This window comes from Macaca nemestrina, chromosome 3, assembly GCF_043159975.1.
Source record: "Macaca nemestrina isolate mMacNem1 chromosome 3, mMacNem.hap1, whole genome shotgun sequence".
NCBI classification, from domain to species: domain Eukaryota; kingdom Metazoa; phylum Chordata; class Mammalia; order Primates; family Cercopithecidae; genus Macaca; species Macaca nemestrina.
In genome coordinates this window covers 168,629,253-168,651,912 of record NC_092127.1, presented here as the reverse complement: position 1 = coordinate 168,651,912, position 22,660 = coordinate 168,629,253, and the positions used below count along the sequence as shown (strand labels likewise).

The 22,660-nt window shown below is 35.5% G+C and overlaps 2 long non-coding RNA genes across 8 annotated transcripts in view; one reads left to right on the top strand and one right to left on the bottom strand.

Annotated features, from left to right (window-relative positions):
- The first annotated feature begins 1,241 nt into the window (after positions 1-1,241).
- Positions 1,242-21,169, top strand: LOC105487795 (uncharacterized). 3 transcript variants are annotated; one of them, XR_011620634.1, is made up of 5 exons: positions 1,242-1,436; positions 10,433-10,550; positions 15,842-16,006; positions 18,515-18,710; positions 20,805-21,169. It is a non-coding gene; the product is annotated as an uncharacterized lncRNA (long non-coding RNA). The 3 variants fall into 3 exon arrangements; XR_011620635.1 differs by lacking the exon at positions 10,433-10,550 and having other exon boundaries at positions 20,805-21,166; XR_011620637.1 differs by lacking the exon at positions 18,515-18,710 and having other exon boundaries at positions 20,805-21,166.
- The window catches only part of LOC105487796 (uncharacterized), a 39,130-nt gene continuing 33,601 nt past the window's right edge, over positions 17,132-22,660 (bottom strand). For 2 of the 5 annotated variants that reach the window (XR_011620632.1, XR_011620633.1), the window contains exon 7: positions 17,132-17,598. This is a non-coding gene — a long non-coding RNA (uncharacterized lncRNA). The remainder of the gene's footprint in view (positions 17,599-22,660) is intronic. The other 3 variants (XR_011620630.1, XR_011620629.1, XR_011620631.1) reach the window with 3 other exon arrangements.

Below are 22,660 nucleotides of genomic sequence, written 5' to 3'. Positions count from 1 at the left end.
CCCCATGAAGAAAGACCCTTTGATAGCACAGCAAGTATACACAGTAGTGATTTTTCACCTTCCTTTACTAAACACATTTGTATGGCAATTTACTTGGGTAATTTTACACAGAGGTAAAGGAAGATCTCATATTTCAATGGCTAGCTAGAAAAAAAATGCTATGGACACATATACTAGATACCTAAATTCTCATTCTCTCTGCTATGGTAGACCATAAGCACGTACACTCCAGTCATAAAGGGAGTCTTGGCCCGGATCTGACTCACAGAAGATCCACTACATCCACAAGCCCTATTTTCACAATCTATAATTTGAATGAAAATCTTAAGTAGTTGACAGAACCCACACATTGGTTTCTGTGGGATAAGAACAACTGCATTAGGAAATGCCAAGAGGAAGACTCTGAAACTGATCTCTTCCATAAAATATAGTAAATCCTGAACAAAATTATATCACAGAGTGATTATTGCTACTCACAAAAACTTAAAAGATGCAGGGATTGTGATCCCCATGATATCACCATTTAGTTCACAACAGGATCCCCTAAAATATAGTTGGTCTGGCTTATGATATCACCATTTAGTTCACAACACGATCCCTTAAAATATAGTTGGTCCGGCTTATGAAGCAGGACCACTGTAAACTTAATTGCAGCTGTCGTGCCAGATGTGGTACATTTACAAGGGTCTCTGATATATACTATTAGCTATTGATAAAGTGAGTGCCTTCTTTTACATACCCACTGAGAAAGAGAATAAGAAACAGTCACATTCACAATGGATGTATGACAACAAACATTGTGGGTCTTTCTCTTGAATAAATTTATTTCTCTAGCTTGCTGACACAATATACCAGTAGGCTCTAGTACCATCTAAACAAACTACAGGAGATAAAGTTGATCCACTGTATTAAGGACATCATGTTGATTGATCTGATGAACAAAAAATGGCTACTAGTCTGAATACCTTGCTGTAGAGGGTAAATATAATCCTTAAAATTATTCACGTGCCTATCATATTTCTCAAAATTTTTAGGAATCCAGAGCAGGCCAATATATTAATAAATGAGCTACATCATTCATAAGCCTCTTTGGGAGTCATGTGCAGCATACCATAGTTGGGAATTGTATTCTGACACATTTATTGCACAATAATACTATTACATGTAATGCTATTCTGACACATTTGTTAGGTAACATGAATGGCTTTGAGTGGGACTTAGAACTAGAAAAGACTCTGAAACAGATCCAAGATGTTGTTTGAGCCATGCAACTAGAAGATCTCATAGAACTAAGGTTATCTGATTTAGGGAAAAGGTTTTACGTGGTATCTAACATACAGATTCAGATGAAAACTGTAGTTCGAACTCCAAGGCTTAAGAAGTAAGAAAGATCATGACATTTGCAGCAGAGATGCAAGCATATTTGAAAAACGACTGTAAGTATGCTATTGGACACGGGTAAAGATGGAATATCTGACCATGGCATATCAAGAAACTATGGAATGAGTATTACTTATCAAGATCTGGGTGTGAGAAGACTTCAAAAGTCATATAGTCAGTGGGACCTAGCTAGAATCGATGGTAAGATGGAAGTGGTACATCTAGGATCAATCTCAAGTTTCATGGGTAAAAATAAGATACATAAATGAATGTCACAGTATCAGATGCCACCCACCACTGTTGGAGCAGTACCTTCTTTTATACTTACATCTGTTTTCGCAAGCTGGATCTTTTTTTTAATGGCTGGCAGAGGAAGAATAGTACAGAACTTACCTCATGAGTAAGGTCACCTCAGTATGATTGTATGAGCCAAAAATGGACTTTTGTAGTACAACTTTTTTTTCTTTTTTTTTTTGAGTCAGAGTCTCAGTATGTCACCCAGGCTGGAGTTCAATGGCACAATCTAGGCTCACCGCAACCTCTGCCTCCTGGGTCTAAGTGATTCTCCTGCCTCAGCCTCCTGAGTAACTGGGATTATAGGCACTTGTCACTATGCCCAGCTAATTTTTGTATTTTTAGTAGAGATGGGTTTCACCAGGTTGGCCATGTTGGTCTCTAGTGATAGCTATGAGACATAATGGTGAGAAGGAATCTTTTCAATAGATATAGGGTTGGCATGTACATCTTGTTGTCCATTTTATGACAAAAGAGAATCGATATGGTTTGGCTGTGTTCCCACCCAAATCTCATCTTAAATTGTAGCTCCCATAAGTCTCATATGTCACGGGAGTGACCTGGTGGGAGGTAATTGAATCAGGAGGTGAGTCTCTCCCATGCTGTTCTCGTGATAGTGAATAAGTGTCATGAAATCTAATGGTTTCATAAAGGGCAGTTCCCCTGCATTTGTACTCTTGCCTGCCACCATGTAGAATGTCCCTTTGCTCTTCCTTTGTCTTCTGCCATCATTGTGAGGCCTCTCAAGCCATGTGAAACTGTGAGTCTATTAAATCTCTTTTTGTTTATAAATTACTCAGTCTCAGGTATATCTTTATTGGCAGCATGAGAACAGATTAATACGGTTAATTGGTACCAGGTATTGGGGTGCTGCTGTTAAGGTATCCAAAAATGTGGAAGCAACTTAGGAACTGGGTAAGAGGTAGATATTGGTACAGTTTGGAAGGCTCAGAAGAAGACAGGAAGATCTGGGGAAGTTTGGAACTTCCTAGAGACTTGTTGACTGGCTTTGAACAAACGCTCTTTGAACATCTCCATCTGAGATGAGGAACTTGTTGGGAACTGGAATAAAGGTGACTCTTGCTATGTTTTAGTAAAGAGACTGGTGACATTTTTCCCCTGCCCTAGAGATTTGTGGAACTTTGAACTTGAGAAAAATGATTTATGGAATCTGGCAGAAGAAATTTCTAAGCAGTAAAGTGTTCAAGAGATAACTTGGGTGCTGTTAAAAGCATTCAGCTTTATGTTTTCACAAAGATATGGTTTGGAATTGGAATTTATGTTTAAATGGGAAGCAGAGCATAAAATTCAGAAAATTTGAAGCCTGATGATACTATAGAAAAGAAAAAATACATTTTCTGAGGAAATTCAAGCCCAATGTAGAAATTGCGTAAGTAACGAGCAACCAAATGTTAGTCACTAAGAAAATGGGAAAAACATCTCCATGTCATGTCAGAGGTCTTCACAGCAGCTTTTTCCATCACAGTCCTGGAGGCCTAGGAGGGAAAAATGGTTTTATGGACCAGGTCCAGGGCCCCCTGCTCTGTGCAGCCTTGGGAGATGGTGCCCTGCATCCCGGGTGCTTCAGTTCCAGCCCTGGCTAAGGGAGGCCAACATACAGCTCAGGGCATTACTGCAGAAAGTACAAGCCCCATGACTTGACAACTTCCACATGGTATTGGGCCTGTGGGTGAAAAGAAGACAAGACTTGAGGTATGGGAACCTCCTCCTAGATTTTAGAGGATGTATGGAAATGCATGGATTTCTAGGCAGAAGTTTGCTGCAGGGACAGAGACCTCATGGAGAACCTCTGTTAAGGCAGTGTTGAAGAGAAATGTGGGGTCAGAGCCCCCTACACAGAGGCCCCACTGGGGCACTGCCTAGTGGAGCTATGAGAAGAGGGCTACCATCCTTCAGACTCCAGAATGGTAGATCTACCAACAGTTTGCACCGTGCACCTGGAAAAGCCACAGATACTCAACGCCAACCCATGAAAGCAGCAGGGGGAAAGGATGTACTCTGCAATGCCACAGGGGCAGAGCTGCCCAAGACATGGGAACCACCTCTTGCATCAGTGTGACCTGAATGTGAGACATGTAGTCAAAGGAGATCATTTCAGAACTTTAAGATTTGGCTACCCTGCTGGATTTTGGACTTGCATGAGGCCTGTAGATCCTCTGTTTTGGCCAGTTTCTCCCATTTGGAATGGTTGTATTTACCCAAAGCCTGTACCCCCATTGTATCTAGGAAGTAAGTAACTTGCTTTTGATTTTACAGGCTCATAGGCAGAAGAGACTTGCCTTGTCTCAGATGAGATTTTGGACTCTGGACTTGACTTTGAGTTAATGCTGAAATGAGTTAAGACTTTGGGGGACTGTTGGGAAGGCATGATTGGTTTTGAAATGTGAGGACATGAGATTTGGGATAGGCTGGGGCAGAATGATATGATTTGGCTGTGTCCCCTCCCAAATCCCCTCTTGAATTGTAGCTTCCATATTTCCCACTTGTCATGGGAGGGACCCTATCTGTGGGAGGTAATTGAGTCATGAGGGCGGGTCTTTCCCATGCCATTTTCATGATAGTGAATAAGTCTCATGAAATCTTATGGCTTTGTGAAGGGGCATTCCCCTACACAAGCTCTCTTGCCTGCCACGATGAGAAACATGACTTTGATCCACATTCTCCTTCAGCTATGATTGTGAGACCTCCCCAGTCATGTGGAACTGTGAGTCAGTTAAACTTCTTTCCTTTATAAATTACGCAGTCTCGAGTAGGTCTTTATTAGCAGTGTGAGAACAGACTAATATAAGAATTAAACCAATATTACCATTTTAATTATTTATTTCATTTTACAAACAGGTTCTCACTGTCATCCAGGCTGGAGTGCAGTGGCATGATCATAACTCACTGCAGCCTTGAACTTTTGGGCTCAAGTGATCCTCACACTTTAGTCTCACATAGTGCTGGGATTACAGGCATGTGCCACCACATCCAGCTCCAAATTTATTATATATAATATTCATAGACAGTAGCAAATGGGTTATCTGTTTGGCCATAGGCTTGTAATAAACAACATTGAAATATGGGTACAAGGAACTTTGGGGAAGATGCATATGGGTGAAGCAATAAGAATAGGCACAAGTGTACAGATCTTTAATTTGTACACTAATAGCTACTGGAGAATATTCACTAAGAAAGAGATTATGCTGCTGTCTTAAATTAGTAGACCACATGGACTCAGAATCTGAGGGATGGAAATCAGGATGCTCTACTATCCTACTGAACCTCTTAGGAATTTTGTGTTTCTTAAACTTGCAACTTTAAATTCTATAGTTCCAAAGTCCTAGTTCTCGCAGAAGGGATGTTTCCTCCTGGGTACACAGTAAGAGATTCACTAAACTTACATAACCACAGCTGCCTCATGAACTCTTTGGCTCCTTGTGCTAGAAGATTATCAGGAAACAAATAGAGTAGTCATAGTAAAGTAATAATTGAACATGATCATTATACATGAGAAGGTTGTTGGCAAATATCAGAGCAGGAATGAATATGTCTGGCACTTTGATGATCAACTGGGACATATCTTGATAGTTTCTATTCAGTTTTAACTGCAACTGAGCAGCTGCAGAAATCTTAGCCTGACCAGTAAATTGAACCTAGAAGCTCAGAATCTCCTCAGAGATGAGAACAAATAATGTTAAATTGTAATGCAGTTTTTCTCAATTTATAATACAATGCAACCTCTTTTAGATTAAGCATTAGATAGCTTACTGAATTAGCATTTTTTTGTAGTGAAAAGTTGATTAATATGCTTTCCAAAATGGATACAATTAAGTAGATTTTTTTTACTTGCCTTAAAATTTTTACTTAAATCTCTTTCTTCAGCAATGTATATGTAGTATTAGAGTTATTGAAACTATTATAATATGATCTGTAGATTGACAACTCTCTACAGAAGTCATACTTGTAGCACATTCCTTAACTCCTGTATTCTAACAAGGGGAAATTGAGTGAAACTGTATTGGCAAATTGAGAAACCTACTAGACTATTAAAAATAATCTTTACATATCTGTAAATAATAAATGAATATAAAGATGTTGATTTATAATCATTGAATTAGGTTTCTCGTTGACAAGTACTTAGAAACCAACACTTTTGTCATCATACATAAAATTTATCAACCTTTATCTAATATGATAATCCATCCTAACTATGTTACCAAAAAATAAAATAAAATAAAATAAGGAATTTGAAAGTGCTTCAAATGTAAAAAAGAAATATTACTGGTATAAAATGCAATATTTTCAATAACCCTACAATCATTATGCAACCTGTAGGTATTATATAAGATCACAATTGAACTGGAATTACAGAAAAAGAAAGAAAAACACAGTCAGTTCTGTAGAACCATATAAAAGTCATTATCTGCCCACTCTTCTAACATCCCTCCCCAACACTTGTCTAGCTCAGCCACATTTTCTGATAGGTTTGTTTACATTTGTTAGAGATCAGCCACCACCCCTGGTGCTAAATTCAGCCTTTAGATACAGGCTGGCAGCTCCCCTTGACTATCACAAAAACAGAATTTGGCCTGCAGTGATTCACACAGATGGGGGGCAGAAAAACAAACTTCAAAGAACTAAATCGGCCATGAAGCTAAGGTTCAGGAGAGGAAATGGTGAAGGGGATTAATTGGAATGACAAAGGGATTTTGTGCAGCAGCATTGTGGGATCTCTTACTTACACTTGTTAAACAGTAAGAACATCACAACCCCCTGGAGTTCATAAATAGCATCCTTAACTATGAAGTCTGATATCTCAGTCATTCCTTGGGCAATATAGTATTGGCTTAAAAGTTGTCAGTCAGTAGAAGATACTCTTTAAATGTTGTCAGTGATTGACACTGAGGTTTTTTTTCTTTTATTGCAAGAGAAAAATACCTTCCTTGTCCCCAGTTTTGACTACAATCTCATTCATTGTAAAGTGTTATAAAAAAGGAAAGAGAAAAATGAGGAGTCCATGATGCTGTCATTCTTTCCTGTCTTTTACAAGTACTTAGCAAAGGGATTCAATGTGTTCCTGGGGAGCTCAAACTATTATTGTTCAGAGATAATTATCCAGAGATAATAACTCTTATGAAAACCCAACAGACAAGGTATAATGCTTCTCTCTTTCTTCTTTTGTCCTTCTTTCCTTCCTTCCTTCCTCCTTCCTTCCTTCCTTCCTTCCTTCCTTCCTTCCTTCCTTCCTTCCTTCCTTCCTTCCTTCCTTCCCTCCTTCCTTCCTTTCTTCCTTCCTTTCTTCTGGATTTTTATGTGAAATCCCTACATTTTTAAATTTTGACAATGCATTTAAGTAAATGATAATCAAAGAGAAACAGCCACTATTTGATCAATTGGCAACTACTTGGAATTCTGTATTTTAGTACCTGTCTCTCTGGATTCTAGTTGTTAATATGGTATTTAGCCATTTTTTCAAGATGTGATTCACAAATATGAAATTGTTTTCAGTAAATTCATAGATATGTATAAACATCACTACAAAACATTTCAAAATATTTTTTATGACCTCAAAAACAAACCCCAGACCCTTTACCTATCACTCTCTTGTTTCCTTCATTCCCAAGCAACTGCTAATTTGCTTTTCATCTCTATAGATTTGCCTATTGTGGACATTTGATTTAAATGGAATAACATAAGATCTTTTGTGACTGCCTTCTTTCACTTATAGCATGACGTTTTTCAAGTGAACAAGTGGGAAGATGAAGAATTTGGAGGGCTTTTGACTACAATCTCATTCATTGTAAAGTGTTATAAAAAAGGAAAGAGAAAAATGAGGAGTCCATGATGCTGTCATTCTTTCCTGTCTTTTACATGTACTTAGCGAAGGGATTCAATGTGTTCCTAGGGGCAACAAAGACAAGTTATCTCAACACCAAAGACAGTAGGGGATAGAAGGATATGTCAAGGTTTGAAAACCATCCTTTAGAAATGTGGGAAAGTTAAAGCTAGAAGTAAGTACTGAAAGCTTTCCACAATCACACCCAGAAGACACCTCAAGGATCACACCTTGTGAAAACTCAAGGACCTTAGCTTTTGATAACAAATCTTGACCAGGCATGATAGTCATCTGGTACGCACACGTTTGGCTATATCAGTTGTTTACAGAGACAAGGTCTGATTTGGTTATCTGCATCTGTGATCTAGCTGTTGTTAAAAAGTATAAATACTCTGAATTGGGATAGCAATTTTTCAGGATGCTACCCTTGAGGAAGTCATAGGTTCTAGTCACCAGTGTTGTTCAGAATAGGCAACAACAACAACAACAACAACAAAAGTAGAATAATGTAAAGATCCTCAGTGCTTGGTTCTAACACACTCAGAGCTATCTGGTTGTAATAAGGAGAATTACCCAAAAACATCCTCTGCAAAGAAACAGAGCATTTTCAGGTCTCAGCACATCATTTCTAGAGAGGCTAGCAGGTCTAATTTCAATGGCTTGATGCTAATTCAAATTTTTAAAAAACTAGTTTTGAAGAAGACTTTCTCAAAAAATCTTTCAACAGTATACTAGGAAAACATAATTTTGAAATTTGGAATTTTTAGGTAAACCACAGGAGCAGAGGAGAGTCTTTAAAATATGGAGTATGAGTTAGATACATAGCTAAGAAGGATTGCTAGATGACTGGGGGCGTGAACGACACAATACATTGAAAAAACATCAGCAACTTTCTTTTTTTAAAAAATGCTTTAATATACAACTCTACTTTAGCAACATCATTTAGAAAAGCAGTTCTTTTGAATTTGGAGTGTCATTTTTATTTTTAAAGCAGAATAAATTTTCCATGTTTTTTTTTTTTTTTTTTTTTTTTTTTTTTTTTTTTTTAATTCAAAGCAGGCATTTTGTGGGATTTTTTTTTTTTTTTCCAAGTAATTTTTTTTCTTGTTATGTGCTACGGTAGAAAATATATTTTGGCCGGGCATGGTAGCTCACGCCTGTAATCCCAGCACTTTGGGAGGCCGAGGTGGGCAGATCAGGAGATCAGGAGATCGAGACCATCCTGGCTAACACGGTGAAACCCTCTCTCTACTAAAAATACAAAAAATTTAACAGGGCGTGGTGGCGGGCGGCTGTAGTGCCAGCTACTTGGGAGGCTGAGGCAGAAGAATGGCGTGAACCCGGGAGGCGGAGCTTGCATTGAGCCGAGATCGCGCCACTGCACTCCAGCCCGAGCGACTGAGCAAGACTCCGCCTCAAAAAAAAAAGGAACTATATTTTGTAACTTCTAATTTAACAGTACTTCTTAAACACATCACCCTTTATTATGCAAACCATTCTCTGTGAGCACATCTTGGCCGTGCTCACACATTCAAAAACTTAAGCTTTGAGAGATTAGGTAACTTTTCTACGATTCACAAATATCAAATGGTTAAGCTCTTATTTAAATCTAGGTCGCTAATATTAAAGTCCATCCAATTTTCACTACCATTCATTGTAATATAGAAAAATGGTTTTAAAAATGTAAATAATTTTACAATGTTAGAAAGATATCACATTCTTTACAGGAAACTCAAGATAATGTTTTATATGAATAAAACATATTAATGTTTCAAAACTCATTAGCTAGCGTTTTGAACTCAGATCGAGAATTGTATCCAAGCTCTTCACCATCAAAAAGAACCCATGAGAAGTTACTGAGTCGCTCTGAACTTCCATTTTTTTCATATGATTTTATATACAGAACATATTTGCAAATGCTATACCAATATAGCCCAATAATGTTCAACTTTTTTAAAAAAAGTTTCCAATAACATTTTGAACAATATTAGTCATAGAATGATTCACCTTCATCTTGTAAGTAGGCCCTATCTCCAGTCTCCTTCAAAGTGAGTTTATTTGTTTATTTTTCTATGTTCCAGTAACCATCACTTCACAGAAAGTCATAACCGTCGTATTATTTCTGTGTGATAAAGACACATTCCACCATTCTATTCTTCAGGGATTGGTATATATATTGTGTGTGTGCGGTCTCTGTGTCGCTTTAGTTTGATTTACTTTCCTGATAGTCAGGACCACTTTGATGTGTATTAAAATAGCTCATTTGTTTGTTATGAGTACAATCCATGTAGAAAAGCAATGATCCCTGGAGCAATGGTTCCATATGACCTTTGCTCAAAACAAACTGTAAAATTCTGGTCTCTCTCCTTCTTGTGGTCTTCATAGGAAAGCTAGCATCGCAGTTAACCTCCTGAGGCCAGAGACAGGAGAGTGATTTAGCAAAGTACTTCATTCATGTCTCTCATCCATAAAGTTTAAAAATGGTTCAGATACATTAAGTCTTCATTACAAATAAAATCCCTGTGAGGCTGGTCATTATTTTAAATGACTTCTCCAGATTTTCTAGTTTTACAGTGTAGGCCAGTGAACAATCTACTGTGTTTTTAAGCTCTTAGGTCTGATTATCTTTAATTTCTTTTTTAGGTTTTACGTTCCATTTTTGACAAGAACTCAGGAAACTGTAGTACCTCCTTTATGTGACATTATCTGGCAATGAGTTTTCTAGTGAAGCAAACTTTCTGGATAATTGATGATTAACTCTTTATATCTTAATGGTTTCATACTTTTTAATGTTTTTATACAGATTTGTTTTATGGTACCCAGGATTTGTTTTAATTAAGTTTGATAAGACACACAGGCACAAACATGATTGTGATTAATAAAGGCATTTGTATTATTCTCACGGTCTCCTAAAAATAGGAGGCACAGCGCACCATGCCTGGGAAGCATCTGCATGAGATGAGCAGACAGAGAGGAGAGCTACCGGCAAAGTCTTGACTGGAGTTTTTGTAGGGAGGAATGGATGATGCAAAGCAAAGTAGGTTTAAAATGAGATATTTTGATTAATTTGGTGGACTGTGGGGTGCAGAAGTAGTCCCTAGTTGTCAGTGACCTTGTTCTGGGGTGCTTAGGCCTGGAGGAAAGCGTTCCATAGTGTAAACATAACAGAAGGAAAAGGGGACATAGATTTGGGATTGGCTGTTTTGCATACCAAAGGCATGTTCTCAAGCAAGTCCTTTACTATCTCTGAGAATAAACTAATCCTGGGTGGGACAATCTGTCTCAGGTCAGCAAGGGCCAGATGCCACCGCATCAGGAATTCAGAAAACAGAAAAAAAAAAAAAAGTTAATTGTTAATTCTAAATGCATTACTTTATCACTTTTGAAATCACACCGTAAGCAAGTTTTTGTTGACAAAATTATTTTTATTAAAAATAAAGCATCATTTTTCATTGCAATATGGTTATGGTGAAATAACCTCAAATTATATAAATTTTTAAAATTATTCTTCTTTCTATCTGGTGAGATTACTAAAACTGGTCAGTTGTAGTTTTAGAATTGAAACAAGAAAAAATATATAACTGATATATGACTGACATGCTGAATATATTTGAATTAAAAAAAACAGTAGATAGGTTGTTTTAAAATAGCTCATGACCAGTTTTTAATATGTTGTTTTATATCTCTCTTTTGTGAGATTTCCAACTACAACTTCTTGTTTCTGATATTAGGCCTCCTCCTCTGCTTCACTTCTATCCATTTTTTCCCTCTGATTTACAATGATAAGGAACTTGAGATAAACACCCTTTTCAACATATGTATAAATGAAAACAGTAACTGGCATGATCTTTATAATATGCAACATTTTGCATGGGCAATTTTGACTCTTTTGATCACTTTTGTCATAGTGCCTAAGTCTCTGTGTTGTTTATTTGACTATGCCAAGATGGTGAATTTAGCACCTGTGATTTGCCACTCCAATTTCCAAATTTTTAAGTAGAGTCATGAATCGCTTAACAATGGGAATACGTTCTAAAAAATGAGTTATTAGCTAATTTTGTGATGCAAATGTCATAGGCCATACTTATACACACCTACATGAAATAGCCTGCTACACACCTAGGCTACATGGTATGGTTTATTACTCCTGAGATGCCAATTTGTACAGCATCTTACTGTTTAAATATTGTAGGCAATTATAACACAATGGTAAGGTTTTGTATATCTAGACATATCCAAACATATAAAAGTATAATAAATATACAGTATTATAATCTTATGAGACCACTGTAACATATGCAGTTGATTATTGACTTAAATGTTTTCATTTCAGAAGACTCCTGTGTCACATAAGACTTATATTAAATAAATTTGTATGCTTTTGTGTTGCTAATCTCTCTTTTGTTATAGAGAACTCAGCCATAAACTTAAGATGGGAAAAAAAGATACTCTTTTTTCTACAATACCCATGATATTACCAGATAGAATTTTTTGTCTGTTTATCTTGGTAGTGTTTCTTTCTTGCTCAATGTTCATTTCTTAGTTGTAGATCTAATACACCTCTTTCACTGTAACTGTCATCTTTCCAATCAACAAATATACCAAATATCTTCTGTTTCCCTATCTTATTTTTTTATCCTAGGTTTAAAAACAGATGAACTCCAATGCACACATAGAGAACAAATACACACACACACACACACACACACTTCAGGTTTAATGTAGGATTTTCTAATTCTGTTATATGGAGTTTGAGGAAACTTAAAGTACAGTACCAGAATTCTACTTTAGATCCCAGCCTTCTGACCCCATAATTAAACAACTGAGATAAATAAATAAGAAAAAATGACAACATTGAAGAAAATAGTATTTTATCCTGTCCAGATCTGTTCTTGGAATTCTAAAGCAGAGTTCCCCTGGTGAGCTGGAATGGACTACGTTCATATTTACGGCCATATTTAATTTTCAGTTAATTATACATAAGAGTGCTGGGCTATTTAATCATCCTCAATTCTCTAAACTAAATTTGATGTTTAATACAGATCTGTTGCGGAAAAACTAGAAGACCAAAAAAAAAAAAAAAAAAAAAAACAAAAGCACAAAAGACAAGAAAGAAGTCTCTTTTCATGGGAAAGTAGTATGTTGCCCTTGACATATTTGGCTGCATATGGAGAAAGAGAGTGAGAGTTATCAAGATTGCCCCAGAGGGCAGGGGTCACATGACCTTTTCTGAAGAACAGGTTAAATAGAGATCACAACATTAGAGGGTTCTATCCATAGGCATGATATTTATGCTACACAGTAAGCATATGGAATCATAATCATGGCTAAATATTTGCCCCGGAATGTGAACACGAAGGTTACTGTACGTTTCTTTTAAGAAGGAATCATGTGAGATAGGGCAGCAACCATGACTGAATCTCTCTACTAGATTCTATTATTTATACTGCCTTGTAAAAAACATGTTTATCAGGAATTAAAGGAAAAGCTACTTCTAAATTATTTGCCTAAAATGGAGTTTTGCTTTTAATTTGCCTTTGATCTTAAGCTGAATTTTTCTTTTTCATAGTCTTGCTTCTACTTTTATTTCTTCAATTGTCAGGTTTGGTTTTTTATCTTTATTTGTAAGAGCTCTTAAAATATTCATGCAACAAATATAATTTAAAGCTTGCCCTCCAAGCTTTTACCATGTATATGCATAATAGTAGTGCTTCACATACAGTGTGAAAATTATCAGAATCAGAAGGGAGTCACTAGTGTTTTAAAAAAAGATAAAGACAAATAGAGCCAGAAAAGGCCCTGAGGAGAAGGTTCTCATGTTTGTATGCCTGAGAAAAAAACTACCACAAACATTGCAAAAACCACAACCTTGTACAGAAGCTATTGCAACCTTACACAAAAATACTTCTGCAAAAAAATCTTCCCAGAAACTCTTCTCAGATTGTTGTTACCCTTGTTATTGATCCTTACAGTCAAGGATAATTACCTGACAAAAATTTTGTAATCCTCTTCATTTTTTCCTTTAAAAAACTTTGTCTTCCTTGACCTCCCTGAATACACACATAGTTTACTGTGGCACTTGTATTCCCACTGAAATACCTTACTCCTGAATAAATATCTTTTTTCTTTTAGAGAGCCTCTCTCTGTTATTTAGCTTGACAACAAGAATAAGATAAGTTGTGCTCATGCAGCTGACATTCTTGTAGAAAAAAAGATGATATACCACAGACATAATAAATAACTAACTTAAAACTTGTGCTGGAAGATGATATATGTACTGTACAAAGTAAAATAAAATAGAACATAATTAGGGGAATAAGGATTTCCAGACTGAACATTTTAAATAGATTTGTGAGGGTCAGCTTCATTAAGAAGGTGATATCTGCGCAAAGGTAAGGCAGGAAGCGAATTGCAAATCTGGGAGAAGAGTGCTCCAGGCACAAAGATCAGCTAAAGCAAATGCCCTAGGATGGAATGTGCTTGTCAGTTTCAACAACAACTGGAAGGCCACTATGCAGTAACAAGTGAGGAAAAGAAAAGCAAGAACCAGCTGGAGGCAAAGTGGGGGTAATGGAGTGTCATAGCCTGGACACAAATCATATTGTACCTAGGAGACCATTGTGGAAAAATTTGAATTTAATATTATTAAAATGTAGAATTTTGAGCAAAGAAATAATAATGTAATCTGATATATGTTAACATACTGTGATATATATATATATATATATCCAATTATTGTATGCCTTTAAGATTTATCCATGCCTATAAAGCAGAAGAATAGCATAAAATAAATGTTGGAATAAAAACTTTTAAAATTAAATTTTAGTTTCTCCTTTCTAAAGTTAAAACAGGACATTGAATCCCTGAAATAGAAATTATAGTTGATTTAAAAAAACCCACAAGAACATGCCCCAAATTTATCTTATCTTTAGATGTAATGTTAGGTAGTAACGAAGTTTTCTTACCAATAGCCTACTGTTACTCAAGTTTTTTATTTATTTATTTTTATTTTTTTTTCCATCTTGAAGACTATTTTGAATTTCTCTGGTCTGACGAGAGAAACTACTTTGATGCTGCACCCCTTTGGAATTCTGATTGTCTACATGACATTCATCACAGTCATAACAATACAGGTAGAGATTCAAGAATATTGGGTTAAAAATCCAAGGCTTATGTAGGCTTCTGTTTCAAACACAAATTCATGTAACTCCAGAAAGAATCATCGCAATTCATACAATAAACACCACTGTCATGAATATTTATTGGTGATGATGACAGCTTCAGAAAACAGGATTTTCCAGAGCTTCAAAGAACCACTGCTAACTTATAAAATAATTGGAAAGCTGTGCAAGCAGGAAAAAGTTCCATCATATGCCAGTACTCAATCCTTCAGTAGAAAGAGATCACTCCAGCTGCTGTTATATGAAAAGCCTGTACTGTAGGCAAAGACACAACTTACGAGGATATGGCAATAACTTAGGCATAGAGATAACCATGGGACAAAGGACTAATAAAATGTGCTGAGAGACCATCAGAGTCTGCATATATTTTGAAGTTATGGGTAACTAAAATAATAGATTACATGAGACTCCAGGAGAAAGAATGGTATCAAGGAAGTCTTCAAGGATTTGTATTGGCAAGTGGAAAGAGGAAATTGCCATCAATTGTAATGGGGAAGGTCTTGTTAGACCAAGTTTCATGAAGAATTTCAGGGTTAAGTTTTTGGAATTTTACTTTTTCTGATATATATGTAAAACATATTTTTCCTCCTCAATATTTTGTTTTAAATTATGCTTATATTCCCTTTTGAAATATATAAATAGTATAATTCCTTTAGATTATTCATTTATTCAGAATATTTATTATATATTTCCTATGTATCAGGCACTATTATTTATATAAATAATATCCTTGCCTTCGTGGTGTTTACAGTCTATTAGTTGGGAAAATATTAAATACATTAATTGTTATTAGACATTATACATGTATATACGTATCTTATTTATATGCTGCCACATAGTGATAAGTATAAAATCATTTTAAAATAAGTTTTCAATTTATGGAGGACTTCTATTTAATTGAGATACTTAGGAAATTAACTTCTGAAGGTAATAAATTTGACTTGGCATTTGTACAAAATAAAAAGTTGTCATAAGGCTATCTAGAGTAATAAGATGAGTGGAGCAATGTGCAATAGTCCCAAGGCAGACGAGTTTTTAAAATATTAAAATGTGTGGCTGGATAATGGGACGTGAGTAGGGGAGGCAGTCAGGAACAAGTTCCTGTTAGAATTTATAAGCCAAGGAGTAAATGTGAGTATTTTTCTAGGCTTAATGGGAAACCACTGGAGAACTTAGATTGCAGGAATGTCATGAACAGATTCCTATGTCAAAATCATCATTTGGAAAAGATAGACAGAGGTATATGTGTACGAGGGCTGATAATACTGGAAAATGGAAGACTCTCAGAGGGCATTGCAATCGTCATATTTAGGTATGTTGTTGGCTTGGGCTACGGTGGTATTACCAAAAAAAATGTTAGATTTCAGGGGTATTCTGGAGACTGAGAAACTGCAAGGATATCTCCAAGATTTTTGACCTCATTCGCTGGAAGAACAGAGGTGCCATGACTGAGGGGAATAACGGAATAAGGATTATACACTTTGGAGAGCAAAAATACTTAGAAAATCATGAAAATTTGACTATAGGATTCAAGGACTAAGTGCTAAGAAGCAAAATGTGGCTAAGTGAGAGGTACAAGAGGTGATTGAAAAACACTCAGGATGCCCAATAACATTTGGGAGAAAACAGAGTCTAGACTGGAGGAAGGAAGGAGCTCTCAGGGCATTTATTGCTCCCTATTAGTTTTTACTTTTACTTATTGCATTAATACCTTCAATCTTACCATTATAGATTCCTTCCTGGACTAACTCTTAGAAGAGCTAGAGTCTAGACGGACTGGAAGTGAAAGTGTTCTTGACAGCATTTATTTCAGAACAAGGGGAAAGAATATGATACTGGTTATCCTAAGTAGCAATAGCCAGAACTAAAAAGGGTGCTAGTATTCATCAAAGAACTATTGAGGGTAATATTTTTTACAGGCTGTGCTAATGGTCTATCAAGATATCCTGAGTTTCCAATAGAGATGTTCCAGCTATAACACAGTCCTGGTAGACAAAGTGTGGTAACTTCTATGTCTTGAAAAATAATATCTGCATTTTTCTTAGTTTTATTTATTGGTGTTTGTTATACAATTTTTCATGATAAAACTTGAAAAAAAGGAAAAAAGAAAGAAAGAAATCAATTAATAGGAAAAAAAAATTTGCATGGAGATCACTAAAAAGCCCGTAATAAAAGTTATTTGGTGGTGGTAGTAATGTCTCCTGTGTTACAGAAGGGACAGTTCAGTGTATAATGGAGTGGATGGTAATAATAAAATTTTTTTATGGAAAAGATGGATCTTGAAACCTGTTTAATATCTAGGTAAACAGTGAAAAGGGAGAGCACTTTTAAGAGAGGAAATTAATTCAAACAGATGGAGACAAGAATAATTATAAAATGCATTCATTCTTAAAATTTTTGAATAATCCTCTGATGGTGACTGTTATTTGTCTCTGTTCTTCCTCTTTCTTTAAAACCAGAGAATTTAGTAAAATTCTCTTTTGGACACCAATCTTTTCCTTCTCTGATAAATGTGTTAACTTAATTCATTACTGCTGAAAATCACTCTGACAAATGGAAAACAATTATGTTTTCATCAACATTGAATTACAGATATAAAATATCGTATGGGAATTATAATTTGATAAATGGGAACATTCTGGGTCCCATATTGAGTCCAGATGGTTACAGTGTCTTTAATACATATATCCATTTGGTATTACCACATTTGTGTACCACAGTCTCCTCATTTATGTTTAATGATGGATAGATTCCAAATAATACAAGATGTTCTCCAACATGTTAAATTTCTGGTGAGTAAGTGATCAGACAGTGAGCTCTCTCTTCCCAGTATACCTTGTAGTCTCAGCGTAACTGTTTGAAGATAATCTGAATTTCAGTCAGATTGCATGATATTTTCCACTCCTGGGGAAAAAAAAAAAAAAAAAAAGATAGAATAAAATAAACAATTGCTTCACTCCAAAAGAGGGACATGTTCGTAACCTAAACTTAAAGTTTGCAGTGCATCTGAAATTCCAGAATGCGTTCTTCAAACTGTTGTTAATTAGTAAACTTTGGACAACTATTGGTGAGGTCTAGATTTGGGAGGATTGGATATTTGCAAAGTTGTTTACAGTTAAATTAGGGAAGTAGGCAAATGTTGCTTTCAATATAATTCGGATGTATTTATTTTTCAATCAATCTCTTACCTTTATTGTAAATGCATTACTCACCTACCAGATTTTTGTATATTCATTTTTCTTCTTTTAAAGCAAGTGACAATGTTTCTAATTTGTTTCCTTAAGTGCATCTCAGAATTTTCAACCTATTCTAAAATTTCATGGTTTCCCATTCATTATTCAGAAAATATAAAATCAAATTATTTGATATAACAGGAAAGTTTACTCATAGTCTTCAAATTTTTTATCCTCTCTAGTTGTGCAACATTGTCCTTTTTTTCTTTTCTTTTTACTTTTTAATTAATGAATTTGGCATTCCATCCAAATTAAATTATTTTTTCTTTCTTCATACTTCAACAGGCCTGAAGACAAATACTGCTATGAATGGTTACATCTAGGACTTCTGGGATTAGCCCAGATTCAACTCAATTTTTGCATTTGCTCAGCAATATGACATGTTTCCACCGATTAGCTAAAAAGTTATGTGAGGAATGGGCAACAATATCTCTAAGGCAAGATATGCTCAAATCCAATATAGTTCATATAGACTCATAGACCTTGTCAGAGTAAATTACCGTGTGCCTTTCAGAACACTAAAGAATAAAGTCCTTCCATATTAGAATGACAAATATATTTTCATAATCAAACTGTTTTATTCCCAGATTTATTACTTCCAGCTGAGTACAATAGAGGCTGTTTTACCATTCTCCAATTTTCCCTAAGTAACAGAACACTGATCAGCGTGCGCAATTAAAAGACTGCATTTCTCAACCTTCTTTTGGCATCATGTGACTAAATTTTTGTCAAAGAGAGAAAGACAAAAGTATTGCTTATGTGGTCCAGAAGACTTTGTGAAAGGTAGCGAGGGATTTCTGATTTCTTCTTTTCCTGATATTCCAATAGGCACGTGTGAGACCTTTTGACATTGTCCTGTAGTTCTTGCATGTTCTGTGCTTTGTTTGTTTGGTTTTGTTATTTTTTTTCATTTATTTTTAATTATCCTTTCTGTTTGCCTCTCAGTTTGGGAAGTTTGTATTGATTTCCCTTAAAGCTAATTAATTGTTTCTTTATCCATGTCTAATCTACTGATGAACCTGTCAAAAAAACATTCTTCATTTCTGTTGCAGTACTTTTTATTTCTAGAATTTCCCTTTGAACTCTTCTGAATGTTCCCTTCCTCCTACTTTTATTGTCTATCTCTTCTTAAACATGTATATATTAAAATGGTAATTTTAAATTTCCTATTTGATAATTCTCAAATCGGTGTAATAACTCTGCCTGGTTCTAATGCTTGTTAGGTCTCCTTAGATTATGTTTTACTTGCATTTTAGCATGGTTTATAATTTTTTTGTGAAATCCATATATGTTGCATCAGATAATAAGAACTGAAGTAAATAGGCCTTTGCTATGAGCTTTTAAATTAGGCTAGGAGATGGAGTGTTTTGAACATTTGTTAAAGTTGTAAGTTCCAGAAGCTTCAAATTCCTTTATTTTCTTCATTTATTTTCTCACCTGTTGTTTTTGTGCTTCCCTAAGAATTCCTTTTAAAATAGAATCTATACTTTGCAACTTTCTATTGTAATGCAGTGTTATTATATTAAAGCCCTGTTGATAAGGTGGTAGGCTGTGAGGAAGGCAAAATATTATATAATTGTATGGTTAAATATCACTCTTTCAGCTGGCCTGTGTCACAAGGCTGTACACTTCACTGGTGTTTCTTAGCTTTCATCCTTCCCCCACTAAGTTGAAACAAGAAGACTAAAGGAGGCTGAAGTTGAAGAAATACTCTTTTCCCACATAGGATAAGGCTCTGGTAAAGTTTTTTCCAATGGAGATAGGTATTGTTGCTTGTTGTTTGTTCGTTTTGCTTTTTGTTTTAATGGAGAACTCTCTAGGTGTATATATTATAATGATTATACCTCCCCAACCTTGCCAGATCCTTGAGAGGCTCTTTCATGGCCCTCTGCTAATAAGAATCTGGTGAGTTTCTGGAAGTAGAACCCATAAAACCGTGAAGGACATTTTTAGAATGCAGCCCTAGGAATTTCTCCAACTCAAGCTAGTCTACATTTCGTTTTGGGCAGTTTGTTAAAATTACTATTTAAGTTTGCCTACCAGTTTATGGCTCTTCGGCGTCTGCTCTAGGTAAGCAGATCTCAGCTATGACTATCTGGAGTCCCTTTCTCTTCAGATTTTAGGCTTGCTATTTACCCTGTGACCTCAGTTGTCTGATGGGTCCAAGGAAAGTTATTGACTTTCAGTTTCTGTAGCTTTTTGCTATTGTAAAGGCAGGAGAGATTACTTATAAGCATTTTACATGTTGAACCTGAACCTTGAAGCTGAGCCTATGCTTTATAAAATATAACATATTTTATTTTGTATTTGAAGTCACTATATGTGTGCACCAACATCAAAAGATGATTATGGTTTCAAATGCTTCAGAATTTAGGAATTTTGAGGAAAGTGACATTGTTCCAATTTTCTGTTCCCAGGGCATTTGCAAGTGTTTGTCCTAAAACATGAAAATTGCCTTTGGAGCTTGTTAAAAATAAATTATTGAGCCCTTTCCCCATAACAATGAGGTGTAATTTCTTTGAATGGAGGCCAGAAATATGCATATTAACAAGTCCACCAACTAATACCTACATATAGGCAAGCTAAGAAATAATGCATATGTTATCTACCATATTGTCTTTCACATGTACTGAACAGACATTTATCAAATAACAGTTAAATGTAATAGAATAATTTTAATTTGTGACTACAGATAAAATACTTTGTTTAGTTACTATTTTATTTCAGCAGTACTTTTTGCTTTCAGAATTGGTGAACCAATAAGTAATAATATTGTGACAGAAATGATGGTTTGTGTTTTTTTTGTAGTGGATATCAATTATTCGTGACTTCACTTTCCATTCAAATATTATTGCCCTCTTCTCTATATGGTTGCAGTAACTAGAAGACTATGTCCCTTGGCATCAGTATTGATCTTCAATAATTTGTCCTTGATATTGAGAGAAGAGGATCAAACCATCTGAAGAGGATTGCTGTACTTCAACATGTAAAGTGAAAATGAAGACCCAATTGGCTATATTTCACTCATTTGGGTAGAAGAAGCAGAAGTTTATTAGCAAAGAAGGAGAATAGCAAAAGAAATATAGGATGAAAAGAAAAGTAAAAAGGAAGAAAACTAAAAAAAAAGTAGAAGAAATAATACTAAATCTGAAATACATTTTAGTTCCCAAATCTAATTGGTGCATAAAGCTCAAATGTTTTCCTGATTTGAAATTTGCTTTTAATATTCTTGTATCTTGATGACGCATTGCCTTTTTCTGCAAAAACTCTCTCCTGCTATGTCTGTATTGTTCATCACTAGAAAAGGAAAAATAGACTATTATAGCATAAAATGGAGAACAAAAAGAAAGTTACAGCAGTACATGTGTGCGCATGTAGGTGTGTGTGTGTGTGTAAATCAAAGTAAATACTAAAGTATCTATTTGTATGCAGTTCAGGGGCATGTTTCTTTGATCTCATTAAAAAACAAACCAAATGAAACTCTATATAACTGCCACTTTCACCTACTAACACAAACACCTCCCACCACACACACATACACATGCAAACACATAGAAAGATTTTTCCCTTCCATTTATATTTCCTCCATAGAATTGTAAGTATTTTTTGGATTTTTGACCATCAGTTGCCATAGGTCTGTATTATTATTAGTAATTCTCATTATGTATCTCTTTGTGGTAGTAATTGTTGTAGTAAGTTTGCTTACATGATGATGAACTCAGAATAGTAGATTATCAAATACTCCACCTTGCCATCGAAATTTGATATTTACAATTTTGTTATTATCAGGATAATTTCTGATAAAACCACAGCAGGCTTTTTCCTAAGGCTATCCATCTATGTAAGAGAATAACATTAAAATGTCTACTGTACTAGTTTTATCATTTTACATTGTGACTATTTGAAAAACATTCCAAATCTCTGTCCTCAAGAAGCTGATAGGCTGTTGATATAATCGCTTGAATATTTGTACCCTCCAAAATCTCATGTAGAATTGCAAAATCCAGTCCTGGAAGTGGGGCCTGGTTGGGAGGTGTTTGGGTCATGGGGCGGATCCCCCATTTGCCCTTCACCTTCTGCCATTATTGTAAGCTTCCTGATGATTCCCTAGAAACTGAGCAGCTGTCAGCATCATGCTTCCTGTAAAGCGTGCAGAATCATCAGCCAATTAAACCTTTTTTCTTTATAAATTGACCAGCCCCAGGTATTCTTTACAGCAATGAAAGAACAGTCTGATACAACTGTCTTAACCTCGCTCCCAAAGGGATTTAGGCTTGAATGCACTAAGGCGGTAATTCTCAAATTTCAGACTGGACCAGAATCATGTGTAGATTTTATTAAAACACAGATTGCCTGGTCTCTCCTCGTGAATATAATGTCTGATTTTGTAGATCTAAGATGAGGACCAAACATTTACATTTCTGACAATTGTTTATATAATGCTGAGGTCATTTGAAAACAATTGCCCTTAGTCATCTCTTATGTATAATCAATTGACTTCTTTTCATCTGGAATGGTACTTTTGACAATAGTCTTACAAATAATTTCAATGGGGCTTATTCTCTCACAAACCCCAGTTGAGAAGGGCCAAAAAATGCCTCCATATTTAATTTACATACCTCTTCCCTATTCCTATAAGCTATGCAAAACCAATATAGGAACCTATCATAATAGGGAATTTTAGCATCTATAAAATTCCTTTGAAAAGCCTCATGCACTGCAAATATCTACTT